Genomic DNA, 18,690 nt, shown 5'->3' on the forward strand with positions numbered 1-18,690 from the left:
TACTTGTTAGCACCTCTCTTGATGTATCTTCGTTTGCTCACAGCGGCTCTATTTGGGATGATTATACCCTTTTTTTGGTAGTTGGTTGAGTTCCCTCTCCACAGGGGGGTTCTCCCACCTTCCATTGGTGCCCAGGGGGACCTTTTCCCAGCTAATGGGGGGTACTCCCGGCGCCACTGGGTTAGTCCCATAGCCCCCTGTTTCTTGAGCAGAAAGTGGTCTCTTTTAACTGAGTCCCTTTACATGCAGTGTTCTATAAGAATGATTTCTCCCAGGTGGCTTCAGTATATACAAAACAAGTCAGTGTTTGTTTTTTGTTTTTTGTTTTTTTCTTTGTGGTTAAAGATGGCGATGTGCTGTGAACTACAGTTCCCATCTGCCCCTGAACAGGACGTGATGTACTATATGGCAAGACAACCTCCTGACATGTGCAATGCATTCCTGGGAACGCTGAATACTGCTCTTTTTTTTTCCCTTTCCTAAGACATGTGGGGTGAGTCATGCCTCCAGTATTTTATGATTCACAGCTGATTTGTATTGGCAATTGTCTGCCATTTGGTATTATACTGTAACAGACACTATATGTGTCCTTTGCACTCGCTATTGCACATTCACTGCGCCTTTTTTGATTGGTCTTTTTTCTGTGAATCTTGTACTAGCTTCATATTTAATATTATTCACTGATAGTTATAAATTTCTTTGCTTGTTCAATCCACTATATACATGTATGCATTTGCACTTTATAACTGCTTGAAAAAGGTCCACACTTTGGACTGAAACGTCGCACATGGGCCAATAAAATAGTCTTATTTTTTCTACTGGAGTGCTGCCTTCATCTTTCTGGACAATAGCATGAGGTTTGGTATATACCTGGAAGGATTTTTTGCACCCTCTGTCTTTTTTTGGTGCTGCTTTTTGTTTTCTTTTTCTATAGTAACCATACTGGACAAATGTTGTCTCCTGTCACTTTGAATTGATGATGCAGTACCTGTCCTGTCTGCGGTCATAGCAAAATCACTCCACAACCTGGTCAGAAAACCCCTCTGTCCAACGCCACTTCTGATGTGTGCACCCCTAACACTCCTGGTCTGCTGCCCCCTGGAGCTCGTGTGAGAACGATCACCGGTGCTGTGTGCTGGGAATGCCTGAAGCAAACGGTCAACAAGAGTTGATTGTTTGGTTGCTAATATTAGTTCCAAGTTCTCATGTGGCATAATATTTTGCAATTTGCCTTTATAGCGAGGATCAAGGAGGCAGGCCAACCAGTAATCGTCATCGTTCATCATTTTAGTAATGCGTGTGTCCCTTTTGAGGATACGTAAGGCATAATCCGCCATGTGGGCCAAAGTTCCAGTTGTCAAATCTGCGGTTGCGCTGGGTTGAGGGGCAGTTTCAGGCACATCTAAGTCACTTGTCTCCCTAAAAAAACCTGACCCCGGCCTTGCAACGCCACCAGTTGCTATTGGCCCCGGAGAAGCTTCCTCATTACAAAAATAATCATCCCCATCATCCTCCTCATCCTCCTCCTCCTGTTCGCCCGCTACCTCGTCCTGTACACTGCCCTGACCAGACAATGGCTGACTGTCATCAAGGCTTTCCTCTTCCTCTGCTGCAGACGCCTGCTCCTTTATGTGCGTCAAACTTTGCATCAGCAGACGCATTAGGGGGATGCTCATGCTTATTATGGCGTTGTCTGCACTAACCAGCCGTGTGCATTCCTCAAAACACTGAAGGACTTGACACATGCCTTGTACCTTTGACCACTGCACACCTGACAACTCCATGTCTGCCATCCTACTGCCTGCCCGTGTATGTGTATCCTCCCACAAATACATAACAGCCCGCCTCTGTTCGCACAGTCTCTGAAGCATGTGCAGTGTGGAGTTCCACCTTGTTGCAACGTTGATGATTAGGCGATGCTGGGGAAGGTTCAAAGACCGCTGATAGGTCTGCATACGGCTGAAGTGTACGGGCGAACGGCGGATATGCGAGCAAAGTCCGCGCACTTTGAGGAGCAGGTCGGATAACCCCGGATAACTTTTCAGGAAGCACTGCACCACCAGGTTTAAGGTGTGAGCCAGGCAAGGAATGTGTTTCAGCTGGGAAAGGGAGATGGCAGCCATGAAATTCCTTCCGTTATCACTCACTACCTTGCCTGCCTCAAGATCTACAGTGCCCAGCCACGACTGCGTTTCTTTCTGCAAGAACTCGGACAGAACTTCCGCGGTGTGTCTGTTGTCGCCCAAACACTTCATAGCCAATACAGCCTGCTGACGCTTGGCAGTAGCTGCCCCATAATGGGACACCTGGTGTGCAACAGTGGCAGCTGCGGATGGAGTGGTTGTGCGACTGCGGTCTGTGGACGAGCTCTCGCTTCTGCAGGAGGACGAGGAGGAGGAGGGGGTGCGAACGGCTACAGCCAACTGTTTCCTAGACCGTGGGCTAGGCAGAACTGTCCCAAAATTGCTGTCCCCTGTGGACCCTGCATCCACCACATTCACCCAGTGTGCCGTGATGGACACGTAACGTCCCTGGCCATGCCTACTGGTCCATGCATCTGTTGTCAGGTGCACCTTTGTACTCACAGACTGCCTGAGTGCATGGACGATGCGCTCTTTAACATGCTGGTGGAGGGCTGGGATGGCTTTTCTGGAAAAGAAGTGTCGACTGGGTAGCTCGTAGCGTGGTACAGCGTAGTCCATCAGGGCTTTGAAAGCTTCGCTTTCAACTAACCGGTAGGGCATCATCTCTAACGAGATTAGTCTAGCTATGTGGGCGTTCAAACCCTGTGTACGCGGATGCGAGGCTAAGTACTTCCTTTTTCTAACGAGAGTCTCATGTAGGGTAAAAGAGGGGAGAAGCCAGTGCAGCCTAAGGTTAAGACGCAATACATAAAGTGCAAATGCACATATTAAAGAGTTACGTGCGCCATTCTTTCTGTGTTTCTGTGATTGATAGGCTGCTGTACACACACACAGCAGCCCTGCCCTGCCTTAGGCTTTGTTTAATTATGCACCTGTGTCTCAGCCTGTCTCACTCTTTATCTGTGGCTCTGGATGGGCAGTGTGGAGATTTTTTTGCTCAATTAAGGGGTACCGCAATGGGCGCTAACATGGCATCTGCGTATGCTAATCTGACGATGGTGGCATTGGAGGAGGACCTCGTCTATGTGTCCCACCACTTCACGCATGTTTTGGGGTGGTGGCGATACATAGATGATGTCCTCCTCCTTTGGACAGGCACTCTGAGTGAGCTTACGGATTTTCACGATTTCCTCAATACTATAGACAATGATATTAAATTTACTCTCACATATTCAAAAAAAGAGATTAAATTTCTAGAAGTTCTAATCAGGAATGTTGATAATAATTTGGTTACAGAACTGTTTGTGAAGCCTACTGACCGTAATAATATATTATGCTATGATAGCTTCCATCCACGACGAATGGTGGAATCCCTACCACTTAGTCAACTATTACGTGTAAGGCGCATCATCAGTGAGGACGTTCAACTAACACCTACTCTAGACAGCATGGTTCAGAAATTTGAGCAAAGGGGTTATCCCAGAAAATTAATGAGGAAACTGTCCGATAGAGTGTCTGGATTGGCCCGTACTGATTTATTATCTAAATCGAATGCTAGTAATCCCACTCCTAAGAGGATTCCATTTATTACCTCCTTCTGTGAGGAGAGTAGGGACATTGTGGCCATCATTAAACGCCACTGGTCCATTTTGGGTAAATGCTGTCCTGGCATAGATGAATTTAAATGCCCTCCCCTTATATCTTACAAGCGTGCTGAAAATTTGGGAGATAAATTAACGCACTCGGATATAGGCCCTTTGAAGACTAACAAACAAACTTCTCTGACAGGAAAATCAAGGACAGGTTGCTTTCCCTGCCTCAACTGTGTTAACTGCTCCTATATGATGAAGGGTCCAATCTTTAAACATCCAACCACCAATGAAATTTTTCCTCACAAATATTTTTTGACATGTTCCTCTGATTTTATAATCTATGTCTTACAATGTCCCTGTAAACTTTTATATGTGGGTGAAACTACCTGCGATTTGAAAACCCTATTAAACCAACACAGATATACCATCAGGAAAGGTAGGTTGGATCTACCAGTCCCTAAGCATTTTATTGAAAACAAACACAGGGAGAGGGACCTCAAGTTTATTATCATTGATCAGGTCCCACCACTCAGAAGGGGTGGAGATAGGGAGAAATTACTTAAAATAAAAGAACTGAAATGGATCAAAAAGCTCAACACATTAAAACCATTTGGCTTGAACGTAGATTATAAGCTTGGTATAACACTGTAACTGGTTTTTCCCTCTTTGATTCTTACCGTAGTCACTCTCTGAAAACCTTCATGGTGTGAATGGTCACATATCATCACACAAATTTTAATTCTATTTTATTCTTTCTTCCAGAGAAATTGGATGAATGCTACGATTACCTGGACGCATGACTCGCCCTTCTTGTATTTTTGGATTCTTCATATGCCATGTCATTACTGTTTTCCTTTTTTTGTAATTTTTTTTTTTTTTTTTGCCATGGTTATTATTTGATATTTTCCTAAATATTGCATTATGAATAAAATACTTGTTAGCACCTCTCTTGATGTATCTTCGTTTGCTCACAGCGGCTCTATTTGGGATGATTATACCCTTTTTTTGGTAGTTGGTTGAGTTCCCTCTCCACAGGGGGGTTCTCCCACCTTCCATTGGTGCCCAGGGGGACCTTTTCCCAGCTAATGGGGGGTGCTCCCGGCGCCACTGGGTTAGTCCCATAGCCCCCTGTTTCTTGAGCAGAAAGTGGTCTCTTTTAACTGAGTCCCTTTACATGCAGTGTTCTATAAGAATGATTTCTCCCAGGTGGCTTCAGTATATACAAAACAAGTCAGTGTTTGTTTTTTGTTTTTTGTTTTTTTCTTTGTGGTTAAAGATGGCGATGTGCTGTGAACTACAGTTCCCATCTGCCCCTGAACAGGACGTGATGTACTATATGGCAAGACAACCTCCTGACATGTGCAATGCATTCCTGGGAACGCTGAATACTGCTCTTTTTTTTTCCCTTTCCTAAGACATGTGGGGTGAGTCATGCCTCCAGTATTTTATGATTCACAGCTGATTTGTATTGGCAATTGTCTGCCATTTGGTATTATACTGTAACAGACACTATATGTGTCCTTTGCACTCGCTATTGCACATTCACTGCGCCTTTTTTGATTGGTCTTTTTTCTGTGAATCTTGTACTAGCTTCATATTTAATATTATTCACTGATAGTTATAAATTTCTTTGCTTGTTCAATCCACTATATACATGTATGCATTTGCACTTTATAACTGCTTGAAAAAGGTCCACACTTTGGACTGAAACGTCGCACATGGGCCAATAAAATAGTCTTATTTTTTCTACTGGAGTGCTGCCTTCATCTTTCTGGACAATAGCATGAGGTTTGGTATATACCTGGAAGGATTTTTTGCACCCTCTGTCTTTTTTTGGTGCTGCTTTTTGTTTTCTTTTTCTATAGTAACCATACTGGACAAATGTTGTCTCCTGTCACTTTGAATTGATGCTGCAGTACCTGTCCTGTCTGCGGTCATAGCAAAATCACTCCACAACCTGGTCAGAAAACCCCTCTGTCCAACGCCACTTCTGATGTGTGCACCCCTAACACTCCTGGTCTGCTGCCCCCTGGAGCTCGTGTGAGAACAATCACCGGTGCTGTGTGCTGGGAATGCCTGAAGCAAACGGTCAACAAGAGTTGATTGTTTGGTTGCTAATATTAGTTCCAAGTTCTCATGTGGCATAATATTTTGCAATTTGCCTTTATAGCGAGGATCAAGGAGGCAGGCCAACCAGTAATCGTCATCGTTCATCATTTTAGTAATGCGTGTGTCCCTTTTGAGGATACGTAAGGCATAATCCGCCATGTGGGCCAAAGTTCCAGTTGTCAAATCTGCGGTTGCGCTGGGTTGAGGGGCAGTTTCAGGCACATCTAAGTCACTTGTCTCCCTAAAAAAACCTGACCCCGGCCTTGCAACGCCACCAGTTGCTATTGGCCCCGGAGAAGCTTCCTCATTACAAAAATAATCATCCCCATCATCCTCCTCATCCTCCTCCTCCTGTTCGCCCGCTACCTCGTCCTGTACACTGCCCTGACCAGACAATGGCTGACTGTCATCAAGGCTTTCCTCTTCCTCTGCTGCAGACGCCTGCTCCTTTATGTGCGTCAAACTTTGCATCAGCAGACGCATTAGGGGGATGCTCATGCTTATTATGGCGTTGTCTGCACTAACCAGCCGTGTGCATTCCTCAAAACACTGAAGGACTTGACACATGCCTTGTACCTTTGACCACTGCACACCTGACAACTCCATGTCTGCCATCCTACTGCCTGCCCGTGTATGTGTATCCTCCCACAAATACATAACAACCCGCCTCTGTTCGTGCAGTCTCTGAAGCATGTGCAGTGTGGAGTTCCACCTTGTTGCAACGTTGATGATTAGGCGATGCTGGGGAAGGTTCAAAGACCGCTGATAGGTCTGCATACGGCTGAAGTGTACGGGCGAACGGCGGATATGCGAGCAAAGTCCGCGCACTTTGAGGAGCAGGTCGGATAACCCCGGATAACTTTTCAGGAAGCACTGCACCACCAGGTTTAAGGTGTGAGCCAGGCAAGGAATGTGTTTCAGCTGGCTAAGGGAGATGGCAGCCATGAAATTCCTTCCGTTATCACTCACTACCTTGCCTGCCTCAAGATCTACAGTGCCCAGCCACGACTGCGTTTCTTTCTGCAAGAACTCGGACAGAACTTCCGCAGTGTGTCTGTTGTCGCCCAAACACTTCATAGCCAATACAGCCTGCTGACGCTTGGCAGTAGCTGCCCCATAATGGGACACCTGGTGTGCAACAGTGGCAGCTGCGGATGGAGTGGTTGTGCGACTGCGGTCTGTGGACGAGCTCTCGCTTCTGCAGGAGGACGAGGAGGAGGAGGGGGTGCGAACGGCTACAGCCAACTGTTTCCTAGACCGTGGGCTAGGCAGAACTGTCCCAAAATTGCTGTCCCCTGTGGACCCTGCATCAACCACATTCACCCAGTGTGCCGTGATGGACACGTAACGTCCCTGGCCATGCCTACTGGTCCATGCATCTGTTGTCAGGTGCACCTTTGTACTCACAGACTGCCTGAGTGCATGGACGATGCGCTCTTTAACATGCTGGTGGAGGGCTGGGATGGCTTTTCTGGAAAAGAAGTGTCGACTGGGTAGCTCGTAGCGTGGTACAGCGTAGTCCATCAGGGCTTTGAAAGCTTCGCTTTCAACTAACCGGTAGGGCATCATCTCTAACGAGATTAGTCTAGCTATGTGGGCGTTCAAACCCTGTGTACGCGGATGCGAGGCTAAGTACTTCCTTTTTCTAACGAGAGTCTCATGTAGGGTAAAAGAGGGGAGAAGCCAGTGCAGCCTAAGGTTAAGACGCAATACATAAAGTGCAAATGCACGTATTAAAGAGTTACGTGCGCCATTCTTTCTGTGTTTCTGTGATTGATAGGCTGCTGTACACACACACAGCAGCCCTGCCCTGCCTTAGGCTTTGTTTAATTATGCACCTGTGTCTCAGCCTGTCTCACTCTTTATCTGTGGCTCTGGATGGGCAGTGTGGAGATTTTTTTGCTCAATTAAGGGGTACCGCAATGGGCGCTAACATGGCATCTGCGTATGCTAATCTGACGATGGTGGCATTGGAGGAGGACCTCGTCTATGTGTCCCACCACTTCACGCATGTTTTGGGGTGGTGGCGATACATAGATGATGTCCTCCTCCTTTGGACAGGCACTCTGAGTGAGCTTACGGATTTTCACGATTTCCTCAATACTATAGACAATGATATTAAATTTACTCTCACATATTCAAAAAAAGAGATTCAATTTCTAGATGTTCTAATCAGGAATGTTGATAATAATTTGGTTACAGAACTGTTTGTGAAGCCTACTGACCGTAATAATATATTATGCTATGATAGCTTCCATCCACGACGAATGGTGGAATCCCTACCACTTAGTCAACTATTACGTGTAAGGCGCATCATCAGTGAGGACGTTCAACTAACACCTACTCTAGACAGCATGGTTCAGAAATTTGAGCAAAGGGGTTATCCCAGAAAATTAATGAGGAAACTGTCCGATAGAGTGTCTGGATTGGCCCGTACTGATTTATTATCTAAATCGAATGCTAGTAATCCCACTCCTAAGAGGATTCCATTTATTACCTCCTTCTGTGAGGAGAGTAGGGACATTGTGGCCATCATTAAACGCCACTGGTCCATTTTGGGTAAATGCTGTCCTGGCATAGATGAATTTAAATGCCCTCCCCTTATATCTTACAAGCGTGCTGAAAATTTGGGAGATAAATTAACGCACTCGGATATAGGCCCTTTGAAGACTAACAAACAAACTTCTCTGACAGGAAAATCAAGGACAGGTTGCTTTCCCTGCCTCAACTGTGTTAACTGCTCCTATATGATGAAGGGTCCAATCTTTAAACATCCAACCACCAATGAAATTTTTCCTCACAAATATTTTTTGACATGTTCCTCTGATTTTATAATCTATGTCTTACAATGTCCCTGTAAACTTTTATATGTGGGTGAAACTACCTGCGATTTGAAAACCCTATTAAACCAACACAGATATACCATCAGGAAAGGTAGGTTGGATCTACCAGTCCCTAAGCATTTTATTGAAAACAAACACAGGGAGAGGGACCTCAAGTTTATTATCATTGATCAGGTCCCACCACTCAGAAGGGGTGGAGATAGGGAGAAATTACTTAAAATAAAAGAACTGAAATGGATCAAAAAGCTCAACACATTAAAACCATTTGGCTTGAACGTAGATTATAAGCTTGGTATAACACTGTAACTGGTTTTTCCCTCTTTGATTCTTACCGTAGTCACTCTCTGAAAACCTTCATGGTGTGAATGGTCACATATCATCACACAAATTTTAATTCTATTTTATTCTTTCTTCCAGAGAAATTGGATGAATGCTACGATTACCTGGATGCATGACTCGCCCTTCTTGTATTTTTGGATTCTTCATATGCCATGTCATTACTGTTTTCCTTTTTTTGTAATTTTTTTTTTTTTTTGCCATGGTTATTATTTGATATTTTCCTAAATATTGCATTATGAATAAAATACTTGTTAGCACCTCTCTTGATGTATCTTCGTTTGCTCACAGCGGCTCTATTTGGGATGATTATACCCTTTTTTTGGTAGTTGGTTGAGTTCCCTCTCCACAGGGGGGTTCTCCCACCTTCCATTGGTGCCCAGGGGGACCTTTTCCCAGCTAATGGGGGGTGCTCCCGGCGCCACTGGGTTAGTCCCATAGCCCCCTGTTTCTTGACCAGAAAGTGGTCTCTTTTAACTGAGTCCCTTTATATGCAGTGTTCTATAAGAATGATTTCTCCCAGGTGGCTTCAGTATATACAAAACAAGTCAGTGTTTGTTTTTTGTTTTTTGTTTTTTTTCTTTGTGGTTAAAGATGGCGATGTGCTGTGAACTACAGTTCCCATCTGCCCCTGAACAGGACGTGATGTACTATATGGCAAGACAACCTCCTGACATGTGCAATGCATTCCTGGGAACGCTGAATACTGCTCTTTTTTTTTCCCTTTCCTAAGACATGTGGGGTGAGTCATGCCTCCAGTATTTTATGATTCACAGCTGATTTGTATTGGCAATTGTCTGCCATTTGGTATTATACTGTAACAGACACTATATGTGTCCTTTGCACTCGCTATTGCACATTCACTGCGCCTTTTTTGATTGGTCTTTTTTCTGTGAATCTTGTACTAGCTTCATATTTAATATTATTCACTGATTGTTATAAATTTCTTTGCTTGTTCAATCCACTATATACATGTATGCATTTGCACTTTATAACTGCTTGAGAAAGGTCCACACTTTGGACTGAAACGTCGCACATGGGCCAATAAAATACTCTTATTTTTTCTACTGGAGTGCTGCCTTCATCTTTCTGGACAATAGCATGAGGTTTGGTATATACCTGGAAGGATTTTTTGCACCCTCTGTCTTTTTTTGGTGCTGCTTTTTGTTTTCTTTTTCTATAGTAACCATACTGGACAAATGTTGTCTCCTGTCACTTTGAATTGATGCTGCAGTACCTGTCCTGTCTGCGGTCATAGCAAAATCACTCCACAACCTGGTCAGAAAACCCCTCTGTCCAACGCCACTTCTGATGTGTGCACCCCTAACACTCCTAGTCTGCTGCCCCCTGGAGCTCGTGTGAGAACAATCACCGGTGCTGTGTGCTGGGAATGCCTGAAGCAAACGGTCAACAAGAGTTGATTGTTTGGTTGCTAATATTAGTTCCAAGTTCTCATGTGGCATAATATTTTGCAATTTGCCTTTATAGCGAGGATCAAGGAGGCAGGCCAACCAGTAATCGTCATCGTTCATCATTTTAGTAATGCGTGTGTCCCTTTTGAGGATACGTAAGGCATAATCCGCCATGTGGGCCAAAGTTCCAGTTGTCAAATCTGCGGTTGCGCTGGGTTGAGGGGCAGTTTCAGGCACATCTAAGTCACTTGTCTCCCTAAAAAAACCTGACCCCGGCCTTGCAACGCCACCAGTTGCTATTGGCCCCGGAGAAGCTTCCTCATTACAAAAATAATCATCCCCATCATCCTCCTCGTCCTCCTCCTCCTGTTCGCCCGCTACCTCGTCCTGTACACTGCCCTGACCAGACAATGGCTGACTGTCATCAAGGCTTTCCTCTTCCTCTGCTGCAGACGCCTGCTCCTTTATGTGCGTCAAACTTTGCATCAGCAGACGCATTAGGGGGATGCTCATGCTTATTATGGCGTTGTCTGCACTAACCAGCCGTGTGCATTCCTCAAAACACTGAAGGACTTGACACATGCCTTGTACCTTTGACCACTGCACACCTGACAACTCCATGTCTGCCATCCTACTGCCTGCCCGTGTATGTGTATCCTCCCACAAATACATAACAGCCCGCCTCTGTTCGCACAGTCTCTGAAGCATGTGCAGTGTGGAGTTCCACCTTGTTGCAACGTTGATGATTAGGCGATGCTGGGGAAGGTTCAAAGACCGCTGATAGGTCTGCATACGGCTGAAGTGTACGGGCGAACGGCGGATATGTGAGCAAAGTCCGCGCACTTTGAGGAGCAGGTCGGATAACCCCGGATAATTTTTCAGGAAGCACTGCACCACCAGGTTTAAGGTGTGAGCCAGGCAAGGAATGTGTTTCAGCTGGGAAAGGGAGATGGCAGCCATGAAATTCCTTCCGTTATCACTCACTACCTTGCCTGCCTCAAGATCTACAGTGCCCAGCCACGACTGCGTTTCTTTCTGCAAGAACTCGGACAGAACTTCCGCGGTGTGTCTGTTGTCGCCCAAACACTTCATAGCCAATACAGCCTGCTGACGCTTGGCAGTAGCTGCCCCATAATGGGACACCTGGTGTGCAACAGTGGCAGCTGCGGATGGAGTGGTTGTGCGACTGCGGTCTGTGGACGAGCTCTCGCTTCTGCAGGAGGACGAGGAGGAGGAGGGGGTGCGAACGGCTACAGCCAACTGTTTCCTAGACCGTGGGCTAGGCAGAACTGTCCCAAAATTGCTGTCCCCTGTGGACCCTGCATCCACCACATTCACCCAGTGTGCCGTGATGGACACGTAACGTCCCTGGCCATGCCTACTGGTCCATGCATCTGTTGTAAGGTGCACCTTTGTACTCACAGACTGCCTGAGTGCATGGACGATGCGCTCTTTAACATGCTGGTGGAGGGCTGGGATGGCTTTTCTGGAAAAGAAGTGTCGACTGGGTAGCTCGTAGCGTGGTACAGCGTAGTCCATCAGGGCTTTGAAAGCTTCACTTTCAACTAACCGGTAGGGCATCATCTCTAACGAGATTAGTCTAGCTATGTGGGCGTTCAAACCCTGTGTACGCGGATGCGAGGCTAAGTACTTCCTTTTTCTAACGAGAGTCTCATGTAGGGTAAAAGAGGGGAGAAGCCAGTGCAGCCTAAGGTTAAGACGCAATACATAAAGTGCAAATGCACATATTAAAGAGTTACGTGCGCCATTCTTTCTGTGTTTCTGTGATTGATAGGCTGCTGTACACACACACAGCAGCCCTGCCCTGCCTTAGGCTTTGTTTAATTATGCACCTGTGTCTCAGCCTGTCTCACTCTTTATCTGTGGCTCTGGATGGGCAGTGTGGAGATTTTTTTGCTCAATTAAGGGGTACCGCAATGGGCGCTAACATGGCATCTGCGTATGCTAATCTGACGATGGTGGCATTGGAGGAGGACCTCGTCTATGTGTCCCACCACTTCACGCATGTTTTGGGGTGGTGGCGATACATAGATGATGTCCTCCTCCTTTGGACAGGCACTCTGAGTGAGCTTACGGATTTTCACGATTTCCTCAATACTATAGACAATGATATTAAATTTACTCTCACATATTCAAAAAAAGAGATTCAATTTCTAGATGTTCTAATCAGGAATGTTGATAATAATTTGGTTACAGAACTGTTTGTGAAGCCTACTGACCGTAATAATATATTATGCTATGGTAGCTTCCATCCACGACGAATGGTGGAATCCCTACCACTTAGTCAACTATTACGTGTAAGGCGCATCATCAGTGAGGACGTTCAACTAACACCTACTCTAGACAGCATGGTTCAGAAATTTGAGCAAAGGGGTTATCCCAGAAAATTAATGAGGAAACTGTCCGATAGAGTGTCTGGATTGGCCCGTACTGATTTATTATCTAAATCGAATGCTAGTAATCCCACTCCTAAGAGGATTCCATTTATTACCTCCTTCTGTGAGGAGAGTAGGGACATTGTGGCCATCATTAAACGCCACTGGTCCATTTTGGGTAAATGCTGTCCTGGCATAGATGAATTTAAATGCCCTCCCCTTATATCTTACAAGCGTGCTGAAAATTTGGGAGATAAATTAACGCACTCGGATATAGGCCCTTTGAAGACTAACAAACAAACTTCTCTGACAGGAAAATCAAGGACAGGTTGCTTTCCCTGCCTCAACTGTGTTAACTGCTCCTATATGATGAAGGGTCCAATCTTTAAACATCCAACCACCAATGAAATTTTTCCTCACAAATATTTTTTGACATGTTTCTCTGATTTTATAATCTATGTCTTACAATGTCCCTGTAAACTTTTATATGTGGGTGAAACTACCTGCGATTTGAAAACCCTATTAAACCAACACAGATATACCATCAGGAAAGGTAGGTTGGATCTACCAGTCCCTAAGCATTTTATTGAAAACAAACACAGGGAGAGGGACCTCAAGTTTATTATCATTGATCAGGTCCCACCACTCAGAAGGGGTGGAGATAGGGAGAAATTACTTAAAATAAAAGAACTGAAATGGATCAAAAAGCTCAACACATTAAAACCATTTGGCTTGAACGTAGATTATAAGCTTGGTATAACACTGTAACTGGTTTTTCCCTCTTTGATTCTTACCGTAGTCACTCTCTGAAAACCTTCATGGTGTGAATGGTCACATATCATCACACAAATTTTAATTCTATTTTATTCTTTCTTCCAGAGAAATTGGATGAATGCTACGATTACCTGGATGCATGACTCGCCCTTCTTGTATTTTTGGATTCTTCATATGCCATGTCATTACTGTTTTCCTTTTTTTGTAATTTTTTTTTTTTTTTTTTGCCATGGTTATTATTTGATATTTTCCTAAATATTGCATTATGAATAAAATACTTGTTAGCACCTCTCTTGATGTATCTTCGTTTGCTCACAGCGGCTCTATTTGGGATGATTATACCCTTTTTTTGGTAGTTGGTTGAGTTCCCTCTCCACAGGGGGGTTCTCCCACCTTCCATTGGTGCCCAGGGGGACCTTTTCCCAGCTAATGGGGGGTGCTCCCGGCGCCACTGGGTTAGTCCCATAGCCCCCTGTTTCTTGAGCAGAAAGTGGTCTCTTTTAACTGAGTCCCTTTACATGCAGTGTTCTATAAGAATGATTTCTCCCAGGTGGCTTCAGTATATACAAAACAAGTCAGTGTTTGTTTTTTGTTTTTTGTTTTTTTTCTTTGTGGTTAAAGATGGCGATGTGCTGTGAACTACAGTTCCCATCTGCCCCTGAACAGGACGTGATGTACTATATGGCAAGACAACCTCCTGACATGTGCAATGCATTCCTGGGAACGCTGAATACTGCTCTTTTTTTTTCCCTTTCCTAAGACATGTGGGGTGAGTCATGCCTCCAGTATTTTATGATTCACAGCTGATTTGTATTGGCAATTGTCTGCCATTTGGTATTATACTGTAACAGACACTATATGTGTCCTTTGCACTCGCTATTGCACATTCACTGCGCCTTTTTTGATTGGTCTTTTTTCTGTGAATCTTGTACTAGCTTCATATTTAATATTATTCACTGATTGTTATAAATTTCTTTGCTTGTTCAATCCACTATATATATGTATGCATTTGCACTTTATAACTGCTTGAGAAAGGTCCACACTTTGGACTGAAACGTCGCACATGGGCCAATAAAATACTCTTATTTTTTCTACTGGAGTGGTGCCTTCATCTTTCTGGACAATAGCATGAGGTTTGGTATATACCTGGAAGGATTTTTTGCACCCTCTGTCTTTTTTTGGTGCTGCTTTTTGTTTTCTTTTTCTATAGTAACCATACTGGACAAATGTTGTCTCCTGTCACTTTGAATTGATGCTGCAGTACCTGTCCTGTCTGCGGTCATAGCAAAATCACTCCACAACCTGGTCAGAAAACCCCTCTGTCCAACGCCACTTCTGATGTGTGCACCCCTAACACTCCTGGTCTGCTGCCCCCTGGAGCTCGTGTGAGAACGATCACGGGCGCTGTGTGCTGGGAATGCCTGAAGCAAACGGTCAACAAGAGTTGATTGTTTGGTTGCTAATATTAGTTCCAAGTTCTCATGTGGCATAATATTTTGCAATTTGCCTTCATAGCGAGGATCAAGGAGGCAGGCCAAAAAGTAATCGTCATCGTTCATCATTTTAGTAATGCGTGTGTCCCTTTTGAGGATACGTAAGGCATAATCCGCCATGTGGGCCAAAGTTCCAGTTGTCAAATCTGCGGTTGCGCTGGGTTGAGGGGCAGTTTCAGGCACATCTAAGTCACTTGTCTCCCTAAAAAAACCTGACCCCGGCCTTGCAACGCCACCAGTTGCTATTGGCCCCGGAGAAGCTTCCTCATTACAAAAATAATCATCCCCATCATCCTCCTCGTCCTCCTCCTCCTGTTCGCCTGCTACCTCGTCCTGTACACTGCCCTGACCAGACAATGGCTGACTGTCATCAAGGCTTTCCTCTTCCTCTGCTGCAGACGCCTGCTCCTTTATGTGCGTCAAACTTTGCATCAGCAGACGCATTAGGGGGATGCTCATGCTTATTATGGCGTTGTCTGCACTAACCAGCCGTGTGCATTCCTCAAAACACTGAACGACTTGACACATGCCTTGTACCTTTGACCACTGCACACCTGACAACTCCATGTCTGCCATCCTACTGCCTGCCCGTGTATGTGTATCCTCCCACAAATACATAACAGCCCGCCTCTGTTCGCACAGTCTCTGAAGCATGTGCAGTGTGGAGTTCCACCTTGTTGCAACGTTGATGATTAGGCGATGCTGGGGAAGGTTCAAAGACCGCTGATAGGTCTGCATACGGCTGAAGTGTACGGGCGAACGGCGGATATGCGAGCAAAGTCCGCGCACTTTGAGGAGCAGGTCGGATAACCCCGGATAACTTTTCAGGAAGCACTGCACCACCAGGTTTAAGGTGTGAGCCAGGCAAGGAATGTGTTTCAGCTGGGAAAGGGAGATGGCAGCCATGAAATTCCTTCCGTTATCACTCACTACCTTGCCTGCCTCAAGATCTACAGTGCCCAGCCACGACTGCGTTTCTTTCTGCAAGAACTCGGACAGAACTTCCGCGGTGTGTCTGTTGTCGCCCAAACACTTCATAGCCAATACAGCCTGCTGACGCTTGGCAGTAGCTGCCCCATAATGGGACACCTGGTGTGCAACAGTGGCAGCTGCGGATGGAGTGGTTGTGTGACTGCGGTCTGTGGACGAGCTCTCGCTTCTGCAGGAGGACGAGGAGGAGGAGGGGGTGCGAACGGCTACAGCCAACTGTTTCCTAGACCGTGGGCTAGGCAGAACTGTCCCAAAATTGCTGTCCCCTGTGGACCCTGCATCCACCACATTCACCCAGTGTGCCGTGATGGACACGTAACGTCCCTGGCCATGCCTACTGGTCCATGCATCTGTTGTCAGGTGCACCTTTGTACTCACAGACTGCCTGAGTGCATGGACGATGCGCTCTTTAACATGCTGGTGGAGGGCTGGGATGGCTTTTCTGGAAAAGAAGTGTCGACTGGGTAGCTCGTAGCGTGGTACAGCGTAGTCCATCAGGGCTTTGAAAGCTTCGCTTTCAACTAACCGGTAGGGCATCATCTCTAACGAGATTAGTCTAGCTATGTGGGCGTTCAAACCCTGTGTACGCGGATGCGAGGCTAAGTACTTCCTTTTTCTAACGAGAGTCTCATGTAGGGTAAAAGAGGGGAGAAGCCAGTGCAGCCTAAGGTTAAGACGCAATACATAAAGTGCAAATGCACATATTAAAGAGTTACGTGCGCCATTCTTTCTGTGTTTCTGTGATTGATAGGCTGCTGTACACACACACAGCAGCCCTGCCCTGCCTTAGGCTTTGTTTAATTATGCACCTGTGTCTCAGCCTGTCTCACTCTTTATCTGTGGCTCTGGATGGGCAGTGTGGAGATTTTTTTGCTCAATTAAGGGGTACCGCAATGGGCGCTAACATGGCATCTGCGTATGCTAATCTGACGATGGTGGCATTGGAGGAGGACCTCGTCTATGTGTCCCACCACTTCACGCATGTTTTGGGGTGGTGGCGATACATAGATGATGTCCTCCTCCTTTGGACAGGCACTCTGAGTGAGCTTACGGATTTTCACGATTTCCTCAATACTATAGACAATGATATTAAATTTACTCTCACATATTCAAAAAAAGAGATTCAATTTCTAGATGTTCTAATCAGGAATGTTGATAATAATTTGGTTACAGAACTGTTTGTGAAGCCTACTGACCGTAATAATATATTATGCTATGATAGCTTCCATCCACGACGAATGGTGGAATCCCTACCACTTAGTCAACTATTACGTGTAAGGCGCATCATCAGTGAGGACGTTCAACTAACACCTACTCTAGACAGCATGGTTCAGAAATTTGAGCAAAGGGGTTATCCCAGAAAATTAATGAGGAAACTGTCCGATAGAGTGTCTGGATTGGCCCGTACTGATTTATTATCTAAATCGAATGCTAGTAATCCCACTCCTAAGAGGATTCCATTTATTACCTCCTTCTGTGAGGAGAGTAGGGACATTGTGGCCATCATTAAACGCCACTGGTCCATTTTGGGTAAATGCTGTCCTGGCATAGATGAATTTAAATGCCCTCCCCTTATATCTTACAAGCGTGCTGAAAATTTGGGAGATAAATTAACGCACTCGGATATAGGCCCTTTGAAGACTAACAAACAAACTTCTCTGACAGGAAAATCAAGGACAGGTTGCTTTCCCTGCCTCAACTGTGTTAACTGCTCCTATATGATGAAGGGTCCAATCTTTAAACATCCAACCACCAATGAAATTTTTCCTCACAAATATTTTTTGACATGTTCCTCTGATTTTATAATCTATGTCTTACAATGTCCCTGTAAACTTTTATATGTGGGTGAAACTACCTGCGATTTGAAAACCCTATTAAACCAACACAGATATACCATCAGGAAAGGTAGGTTGGATCTACCAGTCCCTAAGCATTTTATTGAAAACAAACACAGGGAGAGGGACCTCAAGTTTATTATCATTGATCAGGTCCCACCACTCAGAAGGGGTGGAGATAGGGAGAAATTACTTAAAATAAAAGAACTGAAATGGATCAAAAAGCTCAACACATTAAAACCATTTGGCTTGAACGTAGATTATAAGCTTGGTATAACACTGTAACTGGTTTTTCCCTCTTTGATTCTTACCGTAGTCACTCTCTGAAAACCTTCATGGTGTGAATGGTCACATATCATCACACAAATTTTAATTCTATTTTATTCTTTCTTCCAGAGAAATTGGATGAATGCTACGATTACCTGGACGCATGACTCGCCCTTCTTGTATTTTTGGATTCTTCATATGCCATGTCATTACTGTTTTCCTTTTTTTGTAATTTTTTTTTTTTTTTTTGCCATGGTTATTATTTGATATTTTCCTAAATATTGCATTATGAATAAAATACTTGTTAGCACCTCTCTTGATGTATCTTCGTTTGCTCACAGCGGCTCTATTTGGGATGATTATACCCTTTTTTTGGTAGTTGGTTGAGTTCCCTCTCCACAGGGGGGTTCTCCCACCTTCCATTGGTGCCCAGGGGGACCTTTTCCCAGCTAATGGGGGGTGCTCCCGGCGCCACTGGGTTAGTCCCATAGCCCCCTGTTTCTTGAGCAGAAAGTGGTCTCTTTTAACTGAGTCCCTTTACATGCAGTGTTCTATAAGA

Source organism: Ranitomeya imitator, chromosome 5 (genome assembly GCF_032444005.1).
Source record: "Ranitomeya imitator isolate aRanImi1 chromosome 5, aRanImi1.pri, whole genome shotgun sequence".
NCBI classification, from domain to species: domain Eukaryota; kingdom Metazoa; phylum Chordata; class Amphibia; order Anura; family Dendrobatidae; genus Ranitomeya; species Ranitomeya imitator.